This window comes from Cibotium barometz, chromosome 15 (genome assembly GCF_041138505.1).
Source record: "Cibotium barometz isolate CiBa-2024 chromosome 15, ASM4113850v1, whole genome shotgun sequence".
NCBI lineage: Eukaryota > Viridiplantae > Streptophyta > Polypodiopsida > Cyatheales > Cibotiaceae > Cibotium > Cibotium barometz.
In genome coordinates, this window is record NC_141060.1 from 35,600,885 (window position 1) to 35,618,017 (window position 17,133).

Below are 17,133 nucleotides of genomic sequence, written 5' to 3' on the forward strand. Positions count from 1 at the left end.
CAAGCAAGTGTATAGAGCTTAGATACTCAATTTATTCATGGTTGAGCTTAAGGAATATGAATTATTCGTTGATTAGAGTAGGTAGGTGGAGGAGAAAAGCACAAGAAACATGGTTAAGCAAGGTGGGAAGTTACTTCTCCTTTGGCCAACAGGTAAATGTGTAACTCGATAATCGAGGCAGGAAGGGTATGGTCTGTTGATCATGGATCTCACTCCCGAGGATCCACACCGAGGTAGGAAGGGTACGGTTTGTTGATCATGGATCTCACTCCTGAGGATCCCCCAATAGTGCTTGTGTATAATATTGTTTCCTCCACAATCCCCTACACACCTACTAGAAGTACACCATAGGTCCCGACAATCTCCTCCGACACATGTTCATAATTGAAGATGACAATCTCAACCAACACCTTTGCCCAAATCCTAGCCATGGTCCTACTACAACCCTCCCGATCTTATTTAGCCATGCAGAGCAAGCCCATGGTAGCCAAAGGCGTCTATCCATACCCTGCCTCCTCCAACATTGTTAGAAATGCCATTAGTTGGATGAGGGGGCACGTTGGCATTTGATCAACAACATTTACAAGCACTTGGTCATAGAAGCAAGTGTGCAACACACCCCTACTAGCATCTTGGTACTTTACCACTGAATATGGAAGCTTTTCTAGCTCATACAAGATCACCAAACCCATCTATTCAACATGGAATATGTGGCTTACCCCCATGATATCATAGACCAAGAATACAACAAAGCTTATGCTTTTTATGTGTCCATGAAGATTGTTGGCCACAATCAAGCAAGAGGAGAGGAGGACGACGACGACGACGATGATTACCAAGGACAAAGAAAACCTAACGGAGGCACAAGCTCAGGACCCGCTTGACGACCCGAAATCACACGACTTATATTGTCTCACTGCTACCTATTACCACCGACTCTTGACCATGCCTCACCAATTTCCAAGATGGTATCGTATAAGGAAGGGTAACCACATTGGTTAACATTGCTCATGATGCCGCATGGTTGTCATTTTGCCACATCTTTTTGTAACCGCACTATTAACCAGTGGAGGCACAAGCTCAGGATCCACTTGACAACCTAAAATCACACTACGACTTCTATTGTCACTACTACACACATTAACCACGTGGAGGCACAAGCTCAGAACCCACTTGACAACCCAAAATCGTACTATGACTTCTATTGTCACCACTACACATTACCATTGACTCCCGACCATGCCTCACCAATTTCGAGGATGGAATCATATAAGGAAGGGGCTTATGTTAACCACATTGGCTAACATTCTTCTCGTCGATGCGCACGGTTTCTCCCTCACCAATTTCAAGGATGGAATCTGTATATGGGAGGGGGCTATGTTAATCACATTACTTAACACTTCTCATGATGCCGCATGGTTGTGCCATTTTGCCATATCTTTTTGTAACCGCACTATTAACCACTCCGTTGGTTAACATGGTTTCACCCACTTGACCTACCAAGAGGTGCTTTGCCACATCACAGATACTTATCTTTTATAAGACGACGCTAAAACGTATAAAGTAGCCTTACCATGCACTTGATGTCAAATAGGGAAAGTCTACATACTTCTCGTATATATAGTTTGCTGAAGACAAGTGATAGAGGCTGGACCATTTTTAAGTTTCACCGGCCTAGTGTGAAAACTAGTCATGTTGTTTTTGACAATAAGCAACACACAATCATTTCCTTGCAATATTTTACTTGTGAGCTCTCGTCAGTCCTCTTCTTGCTTGCTTATATGTCACTGAACCACCTTGCTTGCTTTGATGAATTGGATGCTAGATAGGTTTGATGAATTCTTGCATTTCATTCCCCGCCTATTGTGAGAGAGAACCATCATAAAGGACCATCTCTTATTGCCTCCATCTAGGCATAGAGATCTCTCTCTTCACCCCTTTGGAAAAGAAGGATTTTGGTGTGGCAATAGAACAAGGACACGACGAAGTTGTATTAGCGGCTCTAAGGGAAGACCACCTGCTCGGGTCTAGCCTAGGGGCTTAGCTTTGTTTATTCATCCATTCCAAGCTATTGGGATCACCCAATATTGCTCGGTGTTGATTAGGAGGTCACACCCCAAAAAATATTCGATTTTGGAGCCATTGGATATGTTTGTGGAAAAACCCTCGTGATTTGCATAAAATTGGAGCCCAAGAGGCTTAGATTTCATTACTTTGATCCAAGGATTACCTTAGTAATTGTGATTAGGAGTGGAATCCACTTCAAAAATATGAGCATTAAGGTCCAGTAGGGTGAATTATGGTGGGATATTCAATTTTTATTCATGCATTTCATATTTTTTCATAATTTGCCTTGTATGAATAGATTAGAAGTATGCAAAAAACAATCAAACAACATTTAAGTACTTGCATCATAACCATTAATTAGGATTAAGAACATTAATCACACCCCATCAAGTCTCAAAAATCTTAAAAACCACACTAACAGAGACATGTGAGCTATGAGCCTGACATGTGAGCCATGAGTCTAGACACATGAGCTTGTAGATGTGAGTCTAGAGGTAGGTACACATAACATTGTATGAACCAATTATTATTGCCTTAAAGACTCATATGGACATACCTCCTCATACCCTTGGGAGATTTTTCCGTTATACAATCTATTTTACCAGCTATAAATTCCAAGGAAAATTCTTATTCTTTATAATTATTAGGAAATTAAAGTACAATTATTACCCACCAATAAGTGAAGAACAACCCGGTTATAGGCCCAATTCCTAGATTTCCTTGCCCTAAGAAGGCTTAGTTCATACAAGGGAAGTATGTAAGTTGAGTTCGTATAAAAAAGACGTGAGCCTATAGTAGACGTGAGCTTAGAGACAAGAGTCTAGGATGTGAACCTGCATACATGAGCCTATATACCATACAAATATGGAGTGCCCAATACTAAATTTAGACGTCAATAATTTTGTGCTCATTTTTAGCAACGCCATGGGAATCATAACACATCTCATTGTTGGTACTAAGGAACCCAATAGGGTGGACTTTAACACCACGATAAATACTCCCCATGTGCCAAGGCAACCATTAGCCTTGCTAGCCTCACCAATTAATACGCATAATACTCCCCATGTGCCAAGGAAACCATTAGCCTTGCTAGCCCCACTAGTTAACATGCATAATCTCCAATGTCTACCTATCAAGACCCCTAGCAAGGTATGTATAAACCACTGCTATTTTTGACTGGGCTAAGTTTTGAGCTAGAGGTGAACCTTGCCGGTTGGGAATGCAATCAATGTTAGAATCGGGCACTTGAGTGCTCCAAATGTAAATCTTGGATAGTATTTTTGAGCTATGTAAACCACTTCAAATCATACCCAATGGTTCCAAACTGAATTGGTGTTTTGTGATATTGTAGAAATTACCAAAATTATCAAAATTTTGGAATAACCTCCTTTGTATTTGGTGCCAAATCTCAATGAATCAAATCATCAAATCACATAGCCAAAAGCATAGCATCATAGACTATCCAATGCACATAGTAAATGCATCCAACCATTGTCACAAATTCGCCCAATCTTTGCACTTTCTCACCACAAAACCATGCACAAACCCATTGCCAATCCTTGCACTTGCATTTGCCAATAGAAGTCTTGCCACTTGGTGATGATCGATTCGATGTAGCACGTTAATGCTTGCCGATCTCCCGCCGGCCTAGCACTTCTCACCCCCTTACCAAGTTTCAATCCGAGGCAAGGGTTGAGGCCATGTCTTTACCACCTTGTACCTAGATTCCTTTTCATACCGCTTTCCCACAGCACTCACGGCATGGAAAGTTCATGATACACTCTCCCTTGGACTCTCATCGAATGCCAAGGGTACTCTCACACACATACTAGATTCTACAAGCATTTTAAAATTGAAATTGAATGTAATGAAAGCTTGTGGTTCAAATATGTGAGAGTTCACTTATTTACAAGAATAGCATGAACTCTTGCTAATATCATAATGTCCATGCTCTTCCCAAACACCATATAGCTCCAAAGTCATCAATCAAAACACATGTATGCCCTTTACATAAGCATGTCAAAAGCATGGGCATTCAACACCTCCATGGGAATAGCCAATGAATATCATGTATTGCATCCAAATGGGAAAATTATTACTCTAGTGTTGCTCAACGGCTCTTATGAGAGCTTGCCCTTGCAAATTTGTATCAATTAGAGTGCTCAATGGAAACAAGGCAATGCAATTAGCTTGCAAAGATATCAATGGCATGGAATTAGGGTTTCTTGATGAAAACCCCCAATTCTTGATGCTAATCTTGCCATTGTGATGCCAATCGATGTATGGAGCAATCAATTAGGAGATGAAAGGAAATCATAATTAACATGGCTTGATCATGCCTAAGCTCCATTCAAGAAACCCTAGATAGCAACCCGTGCTCATGAAATCCTAATACGATAGGTGCAACCCGTTTTCTTGTTTGTAGCCAAAAATGATTAGCAATGCAAGCATTTCACCTCATTATGTGCCTTATAATGTAGAAGGACCATAATAATATACATTTGATGGCAAAATTAGTTATGGCATGAGAAAATTTGTCATGGAAAGAAGTCTACAGAAAACGTCACGTATTGCTCCCTTGAAGCCTCAAACAATGTTGGTCACCTCCCTTCAACACCTCCATAGCATGGCATAGGTATTCTTACTTTCCATGGCAAGCAAAAAGGAAAGGACATCAAACCCTAGAATGAACCCAGACGGCCCCATCGCACACTGCTTGTGCAAAGTTTTCCCATTTTTTATCTGATTCTCCAAATTTTTTGATCCACCGCCTCAATCTGGTCTTAATTGTTGCCAAAATTAACCCAAATTTAATTCAAATGCTCCCAAAACTCAAAAATAAGCAAGAATTGGTCACCCATAACCACCAAATCTATGCAATTCCTAGCTACAAATATTGCCAACAAATTAAAGAAACCCAAGAGTATTCAAGAAAATTAAGAAATCCAAGAATTTCTCATTTTTTCTTGAAACAAGGATGAAGATAGATCAAAACTAAGCTCTGATACCAATTAAAAAAAAGCAACATCTAGGTTAGCCTTATATTAGCCTAGATTAGGCTTGGATTAGCCTAGGTTAGGGAGATTAGTCTAGGTTTAAAGAAAGAGTAATTTCTCATATTCAAGTGATTATCAAGGTTCACAAGAGATTAGGACCTATATTCACTTATATACTAGGCCACCCTTTCATACTACACTTAAAAGTATCCATGGGCATGCCCAACCCTTTGCCCCTTTCACATCCCCTTTATCCCTTGGCCTTGGGTCCAAATTGACTCATAGCTCCCTTGTTCCCAGTTTTCTGTCTTTGTGGGTAGGGTCACTGAGTATTATTGAACTTGTGCAATTCTTAGAGGAACCAGTTGAGGGGGTAGTATCGGAGGTGGATATAGTAATTGAAAGTTAAATTTAAGTTTTGAGCATATGGGTGCGTAGTACATGCCATTAGCTTGTTGACAACCAAAGAGCTCTTAATTCTAGCATGGTTGACTTGGTCAAACGACAATAGTTGATTGGTCAAAGGGGTCAAAACAGAGGAATGTTTTCGGATAAACTTGGTCAAAGTGTTGACATGGATGTGGAGTACTTACTTGCTTTAAGCATTCCATTAAGCTAAAGATTCTCAAAAATGGATTTCATTTGATCAAGATTTGGTCACCTTTGTGCCGTGGTGGTTGACTTAAAAAAGTCAAAACAAAGACTAGTACATGGTTGACAAAGTCAAAGGTAATTACAGAGGTGGTTAGAGCATTTAATCACCTCTCTATAGAGACCAAGAACACGTAATTTGGAGTTTGAGAACTTATTCAACCAAAAAATCCAAAGTAATTCTTGGAAAGCCATGTGGGCGGCTATGATATGAAGAGGATGTTAGCTACTACACGGAGGAAGATGGCTATAGCACCAACACCGACAGTGGGATCTACACCAATGCAGAAGAAGGTTATGTTGAGAATCATACCTTCAATGAGGGGAGTCATAGCCCTGAAGATCCCACATACATAGGGGGTGACGTGGAAGAGGTGGTCTATGCTTATGATTCTCAAGGATATTGGAATGGTGTGGATTTTGGTGGCAATGCATATGCCTATGATGACCATGATGCCTATGACTATGATGATCATGTCTATGATGACCGTGATGCCTATGCCTATGATGATTGTGCATATGATGGCCATGATGCCTATGCCTATGATGATTGTGGTAGTCGTTATTCTTCTTATGAGGCCATGTATGGCAAAGAGGATTGGGTCAACGGAAGTGAAGAAGAGTTCCAACTTGGCACTGGCGAGGGTAATAATGCAAGTGACCTTGTGGGTGAATTTGATGAGAACGATGATGGAGAGGACTATGAGAATCTGGGTGCAATGCCAACAAGCAGCAATGTAATGTCGATGCCTAACAATAGTGGAAAATTTAGCACTTTGACGATCTCTATGCAAAATTCCTTTATTGAAAAAGGGACTAAAGGTTTTAAGCCATGGTTGACAAATGACAAGCCTATGAACCCTTTGCTATCACTACTCATGTAAACACATTATTTTTCTCTCAAGCTCACTTCTATGCTTGTTGGAAAGGGGAACTTACCTCCATATTCAATGCAACAAGGTGGAACATATGTGTTTCGGGTGCCTATGCATCAAAGTGGTGCAGATGGGACAAGTTTGTTGGGGATGTCAATGCAACAAGGTGGAACAATGTGTTTGGTATGCTTATGCATCAAGTTGATGCATATGGTCAAGTATGCCTATGTATGATTTCTTTTCAATGTATATGTGCAATCAACGATACCCTTCACCATTGTCTATCAATGCGCCACATTTTCAAACCCTCTTCTCTTCAAAAGGAGTGATCGGAGAAAGGAAATGTGCAATGCTTGATGGGGGAGCCACTACAAGTGAAGCAAAGATAAGGAGAATCAATGCACGTGAATTGTTGGTGCTACTGACTCTTAGCTTCCCTATTGCTTTGAGTGGGGATAGAATATTTATTATACACTCAATATTGCTAGATTTGGGCTTTGCCAAAAGCAATAGAGGATCTCCATTCTCTTTCACATTTGGTCAATGCATGGAGTATGACTATGTGGGTCTTTATGCACAAATTATGGGTGTTGAATTGGAGGAGATGCTTGCTGTAACTTCTAGAGAACAAGTACATGAAGATACTTTGTTGTCGAATCTTTCTTGATAAGTCACCAATGTATCCGTGGTCAAAGGGTATGATTGAACATCTTTCATAAGTTCCTTGATTGAGGAATTTTCAGCTCATGATATGATACTTATGAACATCTTTCATAAGTGCTTTGATTGAGGAATTTTCAGCTCATGATATGATGCCATGAGATCCCGAGGACATGGTCATTGATGACGTTTTGGATGAGTCCTCGTTGGTTGTTGACAAAAGGAATGATGACTCATTTGTTGGTGATCCGCACGATGACCTTGATATGGATGATCATGCATTGGGTGATGCATTGAGTGGCACGTGGAAGGTTCATGAGAATGCATTGTATGATCCATTTTCGAGTCCAACTTGGAATACATATGATTGTCTATTATTTGACTATGAGGGCTTAGAGGATGTGGATCATGATGCATATAAGGGAGGATTTTCTCATGATGAGATTGTTTACACGTGTTAATGATCACACATAAGTGGTGGTACACATGATGTTCATAGAAATGTTGATAGCCTTGAGGAGAATCATATCCTACTTTTGGTGATTTTGGCTAGCACTTAGGGATCTTGCACACGCTATACATGCTGACGATGATGTATGCATTGGTAGTGAGCATGTGGATTTTGAGAATGATGCTTATTTTCATATGGAAGCTAGTTATGATGGGTGTACCTTCGAGCTTTCTGAATGCCAAAGTGATTTTATGGTTTATGAGATTGGGGCATTCATTTTTGGATGCATTACTTGTCATGTGAGATGCATGGTGCATGACTATGTGGCACGCTGTCGTTTTCGTGTATTACCCTTAGATGATGGAGGCAATCTTGCACATGGCATATTAGATTTATATTTCGGATTGACAAATATACGATATGCTTTCCTTTCGACCTCGGTATATGTGGTAGCCAAATTGTATGGGTTGGAGATTATAGTATATATCCCTTTGATCCGGGTGGCTACTTGTGCTTGCTTTCTTGTCGCCTCACACTTCCAAATCATTGCACCACAAAAATGACACTTGCAAGAAAGGGCTCCTAAAATGAGTGAAGAGTACAATCTCCAGAATATACCACCATAGTTGCTGGGTGCTTGACATTTCGAGGCAAAGAAAACACCCGCCTTATAGAGTGACATTCAGATTTAATATCTTTCACAGCACCAACATCAAATGTTATAGAATGTAAATTATCATCCATAGGTAGCTCATTTAAATCAAATGAGAAAGGGCCCCATGCCAAATCTCTATGTGTCTGAGCATTGTGAGGTTCATTGAGATAGGTTCCTGAAGAACCGTAGCATTGATAATAGTTCTGTTTCTTAAATCCAAGTGGATTCCGCCATGGGGTTCACTATGCTCCTCATTTTCAACCCTTCCAAATGTTTCAATTCCAGCTATGGCAAAGTAATCCGTAAAGTTAGCACCATTTTGTTTTCTAATGCAAGTCCTTGTCTGTGATCGTTTATGGCGCGAGTCATGCGTGTTGCATCCAAAATTCGAATCTGACAAACTTGGTTGTTCGAGCTCAAGTATGTACAGCTCCTACACATCTTTAATCTCCTTCGAAACACAAAATTACGAATACTATTTTTCTTAACTTCAAACAACATAATACTTGAGATAGACAAAGAGAGAAACACTGACATAGATATACATACATACATACATATATACATGCACGCACTTGATCTTTTAGAGAGTCTACGTGTTCTTTACATTGCCCATTACATCCACAGACATTCCCCAATTTCAGATTACATGTTCTCCATGAAAGAAATCATGCCTAGTTGGTTTGCCTCCATGCGACCACTACTGTCATGGACACGATGGAGATGATGAGTCAACTCATCTCTCAACGTATCTCCCCTTTGGCTGCCACTTCCACGAATCTCATCCCAAAGGGCATCTAAGAACTCGTTTTTGCAAGAAACCAAAGTTTTCTCAGTGCGGTCGCATGTATCCGCAATAGTTTGAAGACATTTAGAGCTTGTTTGTCCAGATGGAGACCTTGACCGAGCAAGGTGTTTTGCAGCTCGAACATATCAACTCATATGGCATAGACAAAGCTACTTCTTCATTGCAAGAATCATCCACAGCTACTACATCTTTGGAGATGTTATTATCATTTTGAAGCTCCATTTGCTGAAATCCAAAATTAAAATCTTAAAGATCTACAATTATCTCTATGTATCTTTGCCAACATAAACCCAACCCTAGTATCGTATATGTATATCGCAACAACAGAAAGAAGTACACAACGATACATATGTTTCTCTACTATGAAAGTTTTTTTTCTTTTTTAAGTATGTTAATGTACACAATTCTCTCTCCACCACTCTCTCTCTCTCTCTCTCTCTCTCTCTCTCTCTCTCTATATATATATATATATATATATATATATATATATATATATATATATATATATATATATGCATCTCTTTTCAACACAAAAATTGAGAGAGACAGTGATAGCATCAAAAGAATTAACCTCAAGTTGAAGACAGAATTATACTCGAAAGCACCAACTTTGATTCAATCGCCCTTGTGCTTGCTTCTACACAGACATACAAAGATACATAAAATAACAAATTTATGATCTCTCTATTTATTTCACCCTCTCCTAACTATATTTTACACTAAATAAAAGTAAAGCAAATAATAAGCATTGGTTTAGAAAGAGACAGAGACAGACAAACAATCAAACATACAGAAGAGAAGAGAGAGAGAGAGAGAGAGAGAGAGAAGACTCATCCATCAATAATCTTAAATCTTATTACATTATCTTTACCAACTTTTTCAATGGAATGCATTTCAATATTTCCCTAAAAATGAAGCACTTTTCCTTGGAGCTCCTACATCTACTACCCACAATGTAAAAGCCATCTAATAATCCTCTTTGATTAAAAGAAGCTTAAGATTGTCATCTAGCCTATGAGGATCTAAGACTATATAAATGTATCGAGGATTAATATCATCCCACCCATCAAAGCCAAGAATTTTCCATTTTGGGCTACAATGATATCCAAAAAAGCCCAATTGTGGCATCTCCTCAAAGAAGATCATGTCGAACAATTTGTTATTGTAATAGGTCAACTTCAAGATATTTAATGACATTTCTCTGCATGAAACATAATCAAGCTATTTATTAATAACAATCATAGAGATGATGAGAAACAATAAAAAATACTTATACAATCTACCACCAATGGTTACTAAATAATAACACAACCATGTTTATTTTCGAAGAAGCTTATGCTTTGGGATACATTTAATGACCTCATCAAATACTTGTTTTGCTTGATCTTTATCACCATGGACATTATAATCTATTTCATAGCGATCAATCAAGCCCAGGTTTTCTTAAATAATCAAGAGCACAATATTTTCATCTAATTTATCTGAATCTAATCATATAGTAATTTGGAAAACATCGTTCCAATTAACAGCATAAACCGGCCATGGCCCAGACCAACTTGGAACATGGAAATAACGACTCTCAAACTTGGCAACCAAATTCACCCTTTCCTCAAAGCAAAGAGTGCTTCTCATGTGCTCAAAAACAATGCTAATCACCTCTTCCATTTGTCAATCATACATACAATTATATAAGTAAGTAGAAGCATGAATACTATATACATCGAGGTGTGTCAAAATATACTAATGCGAATACATTGTGTGTGTAAATGGATGTTTGGACCTATACATTTGGGTGCTTAACATTTGTGTTTTACTCACACACACAACAACAACAACAACAACCACACTCACACACACAAACACACACACACACACACACACACACATACAAATACATATATATATATATATGATTATTTATATATATATAAGATATAAATATATCTATATATACACATGTGTGTGTATGTACACATCTGCACATCATGTTTGGGTGTGTGTGTGTTTGTGTGTGAGTACATGCACACACACACACACGCACACACGCACACCCACACACACACACATAGTTAATGCATGAAAAATAATAGCACATTTAAGATTATTAAAACATTTTTGCACCATCTGTGTCAGTGTGTGTGTAGGTGTGTGTGTGTGTGTTTGTGTAGGTGAGGGTGTTTGTGCCATGTGTGTGTAGGTGTGTTTGTGTGTGTGTGCACGTAGGTGTGTGTGTGTGTGTAGGTGAGTGTGTGCACGTGTGTGTGACATATTCTACTCTCTCTCTCTCATTTCATTTTTCATTAAAAACAACACATGGGTATATGTAAATAAATACTCTCTCTCTCTCTCTCTCTCTCTCTCTCTCTCTCTCTCTCTCTCTATCTCTCTCTCACGCACACACACACAAACACACACACACACACACTATATTTCTTAAACCCTGAAACAACACACACATACACACACACACTATTCATTAACTTTTAAAATTAATCAAACTATTCAAAATACACACTCTCTCTCTATTTCTCTCTCTCTCTCTCTCTCTCTCTCTCTCTCTCTCTCTCTCTCTCACACACACACACACACACACACACACACACACACAATTTTAAAAACCCTCAAACACACACACATACACACACACACACACACACACACATACACTCTATTCACTAACTTTTAAAATTAATAAAACTTTCAAAAACCCTCAAACTATTCACAAATCTAAATCGTTCATAAAACTTTTAAAAACACTTTCAACATATTAAAAAACACACACGCACACCCACAAAATACACACTCTCTCTTTCTCTCACTCACACTCACACACACACACACACACACACACACACACAATTTCCTAAACCCTCAAACACACACATACACACACATACAAACACACAAACACACACCCAAACATGTGTGTGTATGTACACATCTACACGTCATGTTTGGGTGTGTGTTTGTGTGTTTGTGTGTGAGTACATGCACATGGTTGCATGCAACCAATCTCTCTCTCTCTCTCTCTCTCTCTCTCTCTCTCTCTCTCTCTCTCTCTCTCTCTCTCTCTCTCTCTCTCTCTCTCTCTCACGCGCACACACACACACACACACACAAACACGGGCTGGTTGCATGCAACCAATATCTCTCTCTCTCTCTCTCTCTCTCTCTCTCTCTCTCTCTCTCTCTCTCTCTCTCTCTCTCTCTCTCTCTCTCTCTCTCTCTCTCTCTCTCTCTCTCTCTCACACACACACACACACACAACGCAAGGTTCTAGAACACCATCGAAGAAAGAACTAGGCACAAGGAATACATGCTTACCGTGTGGACAACATCGAGTAGGGGAGGTGCGCTACAGTAGACCGAGGAGGGGAGGCGCACTACCGTAGAGAACGAAAAGGGCACGGGAGGAACACCTGCATCACAACCAGCAAGAATAGTACGTGAGAGAGAGAAAATAAGGTGAGAGAGAGAGAGAGAGAGAGAGAAAATGAGAGAGGGGAGAGAGGCATGGCTCACCAGCCGCACACAGCAAAGAACGCTCGCAGACTCACGCATAGATTTTTAAAACTCTCTCCTTGCCACATTAAAGGTATGGCGACTGCATGCAGTGCCTACCTTGCAACATGTGGATCAGAGAGGTGGAGGGGTGGAATCTGGACCTGTAGGCTTGAAGGAGGAGGCGGCCCTGCAACTTGCGGCGGGTGATAGAGACCTGTGATGACCTGTGGAGGAGGCGGTTGCATGAAAGAAGGCGGTGCACCCCCCAAAGAGTTAACCACGTGGAGGGGGTGCACAAGCCCCGTTAAGAATAGAAAGATATATAGATATGATAAATTTCAAAACATCAAAACACACAAGAGTTTAGGCTTACCTTCCTTTCTATGAAATTCTTTTTTTTTTTAGAACTTAAGCCTTGTAAAGGATGTCCTTTGTACTTGGCCATAGCTCTGATACCACTGTAAATAGGATCTTATCTCCAAGACAACTACATGAGCTCTCTCACCACCCGAATAAATATATGTAAATTATGCATCTAACTTTATCACTTCACCATTACTTAGAATAACAAGAAAAATACTCAACCACACCAAGAACAAAAGCATTGGGTGCAATCTCCCTCCTCGACGTGTGTGGCTCCTTCTCCCACACGTGGTATTTTAATCATATTCATAATTTTAGCCCATATAGACATAAATAGCACCTACTCCACTTTTGGGCTTTTGTTTTACATATTTAAATAACCTTGTCCCAAGTTCCTAAAGTTTACACATGATAAAACCATTTCACAATAATGGGCCTATATGTATACATCTACTTGTGCACTTATGCACATTAATCTTGCACTTATACACACATAAACTCTAGCTACATGATAGGCCCACAAATGATCAAATAATTGCTAATACAAGATATAAATAGGCATATGCGTACATGTGTACTTGTGCATACATACACATTAATTTTGTACTTATACACACATAAACTCTAGCTACATGATAGGTTATAAATGATCAATTAAATGCTAACACAAAAATATCATGATTAACACATGATCTTTGTCTTCACACCATCGCTCAGTCCACCATCCGTGTGATAACTCAATGAGTTCCCTCATACCTCAATCAGTAGCCTCGTATATCTCACCCCCTATACTCATAGACATAATCCATGTTAGTTAAACAATCACTTGAAGTCACATCAATCCCAATCCTAATGCTGTCATGAGAAATAGGCAACCATAATATCAAATCACACATGCCCACTGCCATGACACACATGAGCATCTCGATATAAAATAAAGAATGTAATTCCCAATAACACAAGAGTGATTTCTATAACAAGTAGTTTAGTAAAACCATTTTAGTTTAGTTGGTTCAACTCTTGGTGTCTTAATTATATCTACCAAACACCTAGTCTCAAGCCTTTGTATTATATAGCAAAAGATAACCTTAAGGTAAATTATCTAATTGAAAGATTAATTAACCTTAGATAACTAAACATTCTCTCATTGAAAGATAAATTACCCTTTCACAATTAAACATTCTCTCACTGAAATATTATTTACTCTTGAGATTAATTGAATAAACATAGATTCCATTCGACTTATAGAATGATCATTGACAAGTGTACTGGTTTGACACAACCAACTAACAGATAAAGGAATGTATGAAGGAGACATGGTACTCATGTACATTGTCAAAGACAGCAAAAGAAAACTCAAGGTACAGAGAACTGTGTCCCTTCAAAGTCATAAAAATAACTCCAAGAGTTAAGACCTTAGATGAGGTTAAAATCAAAGGCTATTTACATGGTAAAATATTAGAATGGTACTATGTATTTCTAACTCAATATATTCTCTTCCAAATCCACAAGGGAAAAATAACAAAACAGAAGCTTAAAGCTGAGAAACATACCTTCTTCCTTTTGCTCTCTACCTTCTTCTTCCCTTCTTCCTCCTCTTGATCTTCTTCTTATTATACATATGTGGATGGATGATTGCACGTTTGGGAGTGGTTGAAGGTTTCCTTAGCTCTTAGATATTACCCCTTTTTTTCTTGAAACCAAGTGGAGTTCTCTCTTCTCACCCGAATCAAGTAGGGGGCTCTTTGGCATGATATCAAGGAGAGGCATCAAAAACAAAGCTACTGCATCCCTTTGAAGGAAGTTTCTTTTGTATCTCTCCTCACCCCAATAAAGTAGAAGCTCTTTGGTGTGACAACAAGCAGAGGCATGAAAACAAATCTAGTGCACTCACACTAGGAAGTTTCTTTTACATGTTTTTGATAAACTCTTTGATAAATTCCCAATGACATATGTACTAGTAAGGCGAGAACTCTAAACAACCACACACATATGTACTAGAACTCTTTGATAAATTCCCAATGGCATATGTACTAGAACTCTAAACAACCACACACATATGATTTTATAAAATAGATATTGAAAGTCTCCATATTTCTCAAAATGATTTTTTTTAAAGCCATTACATATACTTGAAACATACTCTCTGTGTGTGTGTGTGTGTGTGTGTGTGTGTGTGTGTGTGTGTGTGTGTGTGTGTGTGTGTGTGTGTGTGTGTGTGTGTGTGTGTGTAATGAAGGAATAAAACCAACTTCTACCACTACCTATAATGTAAGAACATGCTCAAATAATAATATGTTCATAAATGTTTTTAATTTTAATACATTGATAGTAAGTGTGCTATTGACATTATTTACTACAAGAGTTAAAAATATCATAACCAGAACCTTCAGCTGAATATATTATAGCTTATGCAAAAAATTTACCTTAATGACTAAACATGTTTATAAGCAAAACAAAAGGACACCTAAAAGATCATAATTTCACCACTTCTCACTACATTAAAAAAAAGGTCCACCAACATGAATATGATCGTGGACTCGTAATTTCACCATTTCTTACTACATTTAAAAAAGTCCACCATCATGAACATGGATAACGCTTTATCAAACATTCAAATCAACATGATAAATATGTGCAACTAATTGTTTTGTTAAAAAGGAAAATACATTGTTTTCATGTGTTATTAACATGCATATACTAACTAGAAGACATTCTATTTTAAAGGAAAAGAAATTAACTGTTTGTATAGAAAGGAAAATAAATTATTAATTTTAAAGAGAATGATGATACAAGTGTGTTATTAACATCCATATACTAACTAGAAAACATTCTCTCATGGTGGCTCTTATATCACAAGTACATGTATAGTGACTCCATTATGCACATTTTAATTGATACTAACTATTAAGTTAAAACATAATTATGTGATATAATGACTTTAGATGTGTTATATATTTATAAAAGCTCAAAATTATGACATGGTAGTAGTTTACCTTTAGCTGAATATTGCAATTTATACTAAACCTTTACCTTAATGAATTAAACATGTTTATGAGAAAAACAAAATAACACTTATAAACTCTCTAGGTAGTTTCACCATTTCTTGCAGCATAAACAAAAAATTCCACTATCATAAACATGAATAATGCCAAAACATGTGAGACATTAACATCCACCATTGAGGAACACTTTGGTCTAACCATAACTTGTTAAACTTAAAATATAATGTGCATTTATCCTTTTGAAAGCCACTAGTATATACACGTAGTTTTAAAACTTTATAAGAGTTTTTTTTGTGCATAAAATATCAACGCATAGAACAAAAGAACAATGAGAACTCTTACGTCTTGATTATTCCCCATCGCATGAAGGATTATCAAACTTTTTTGAAGAGCACTTTGTATACATTGATACGCTACACAAAACTCACGTGAATTTTGAGTAGTTCAAATAAATAACGCCATTAAGTATGTTATCTTATCAAAAATAATATATGGTTGTAGTAAGTGCATAATATATTTTGAACCATTATAATCATTATTTACAATTTAAGATGAAAATATCTTCATAGGACTCTATGAGATAAATGATAAAAAATGTTTCTTTATGTAGTGGAAGACATTTCATAGTTCATGATTTACAAATTCCATGTGAACACTTTATCACATGTATACAAGTTATCTCTCACACGCACATGCACGCATGTGCATGTGTGATCACATAACATGAGTACATGCATGTGTACTCCCACTCATAGAGGATCCCAATTGCATGAATTTGGTTCCATACATGCACTCACACCACCATTCACATGTCTGTGGCACACATTACATCACATTGTCACATACTGCATTCATGTGCATGTGTGTAAATGTGCAAGTATTTTTAGGGTCTATTTATAGATAATCAAGAGTCTATATACACAACCTATATACACAACACACTCACATGTTATGGATATGAATGTGATATAGAATATGTGTGTACTTTTGTCATCAAAAAGTAAAGAGACTTATGAAATCAAGGAAGGAAGAGATGATGGCTTGATATGCTTTGGTTAAAGAGGCATGAATGGCGATCTAATTTTTTAATTAATTAAT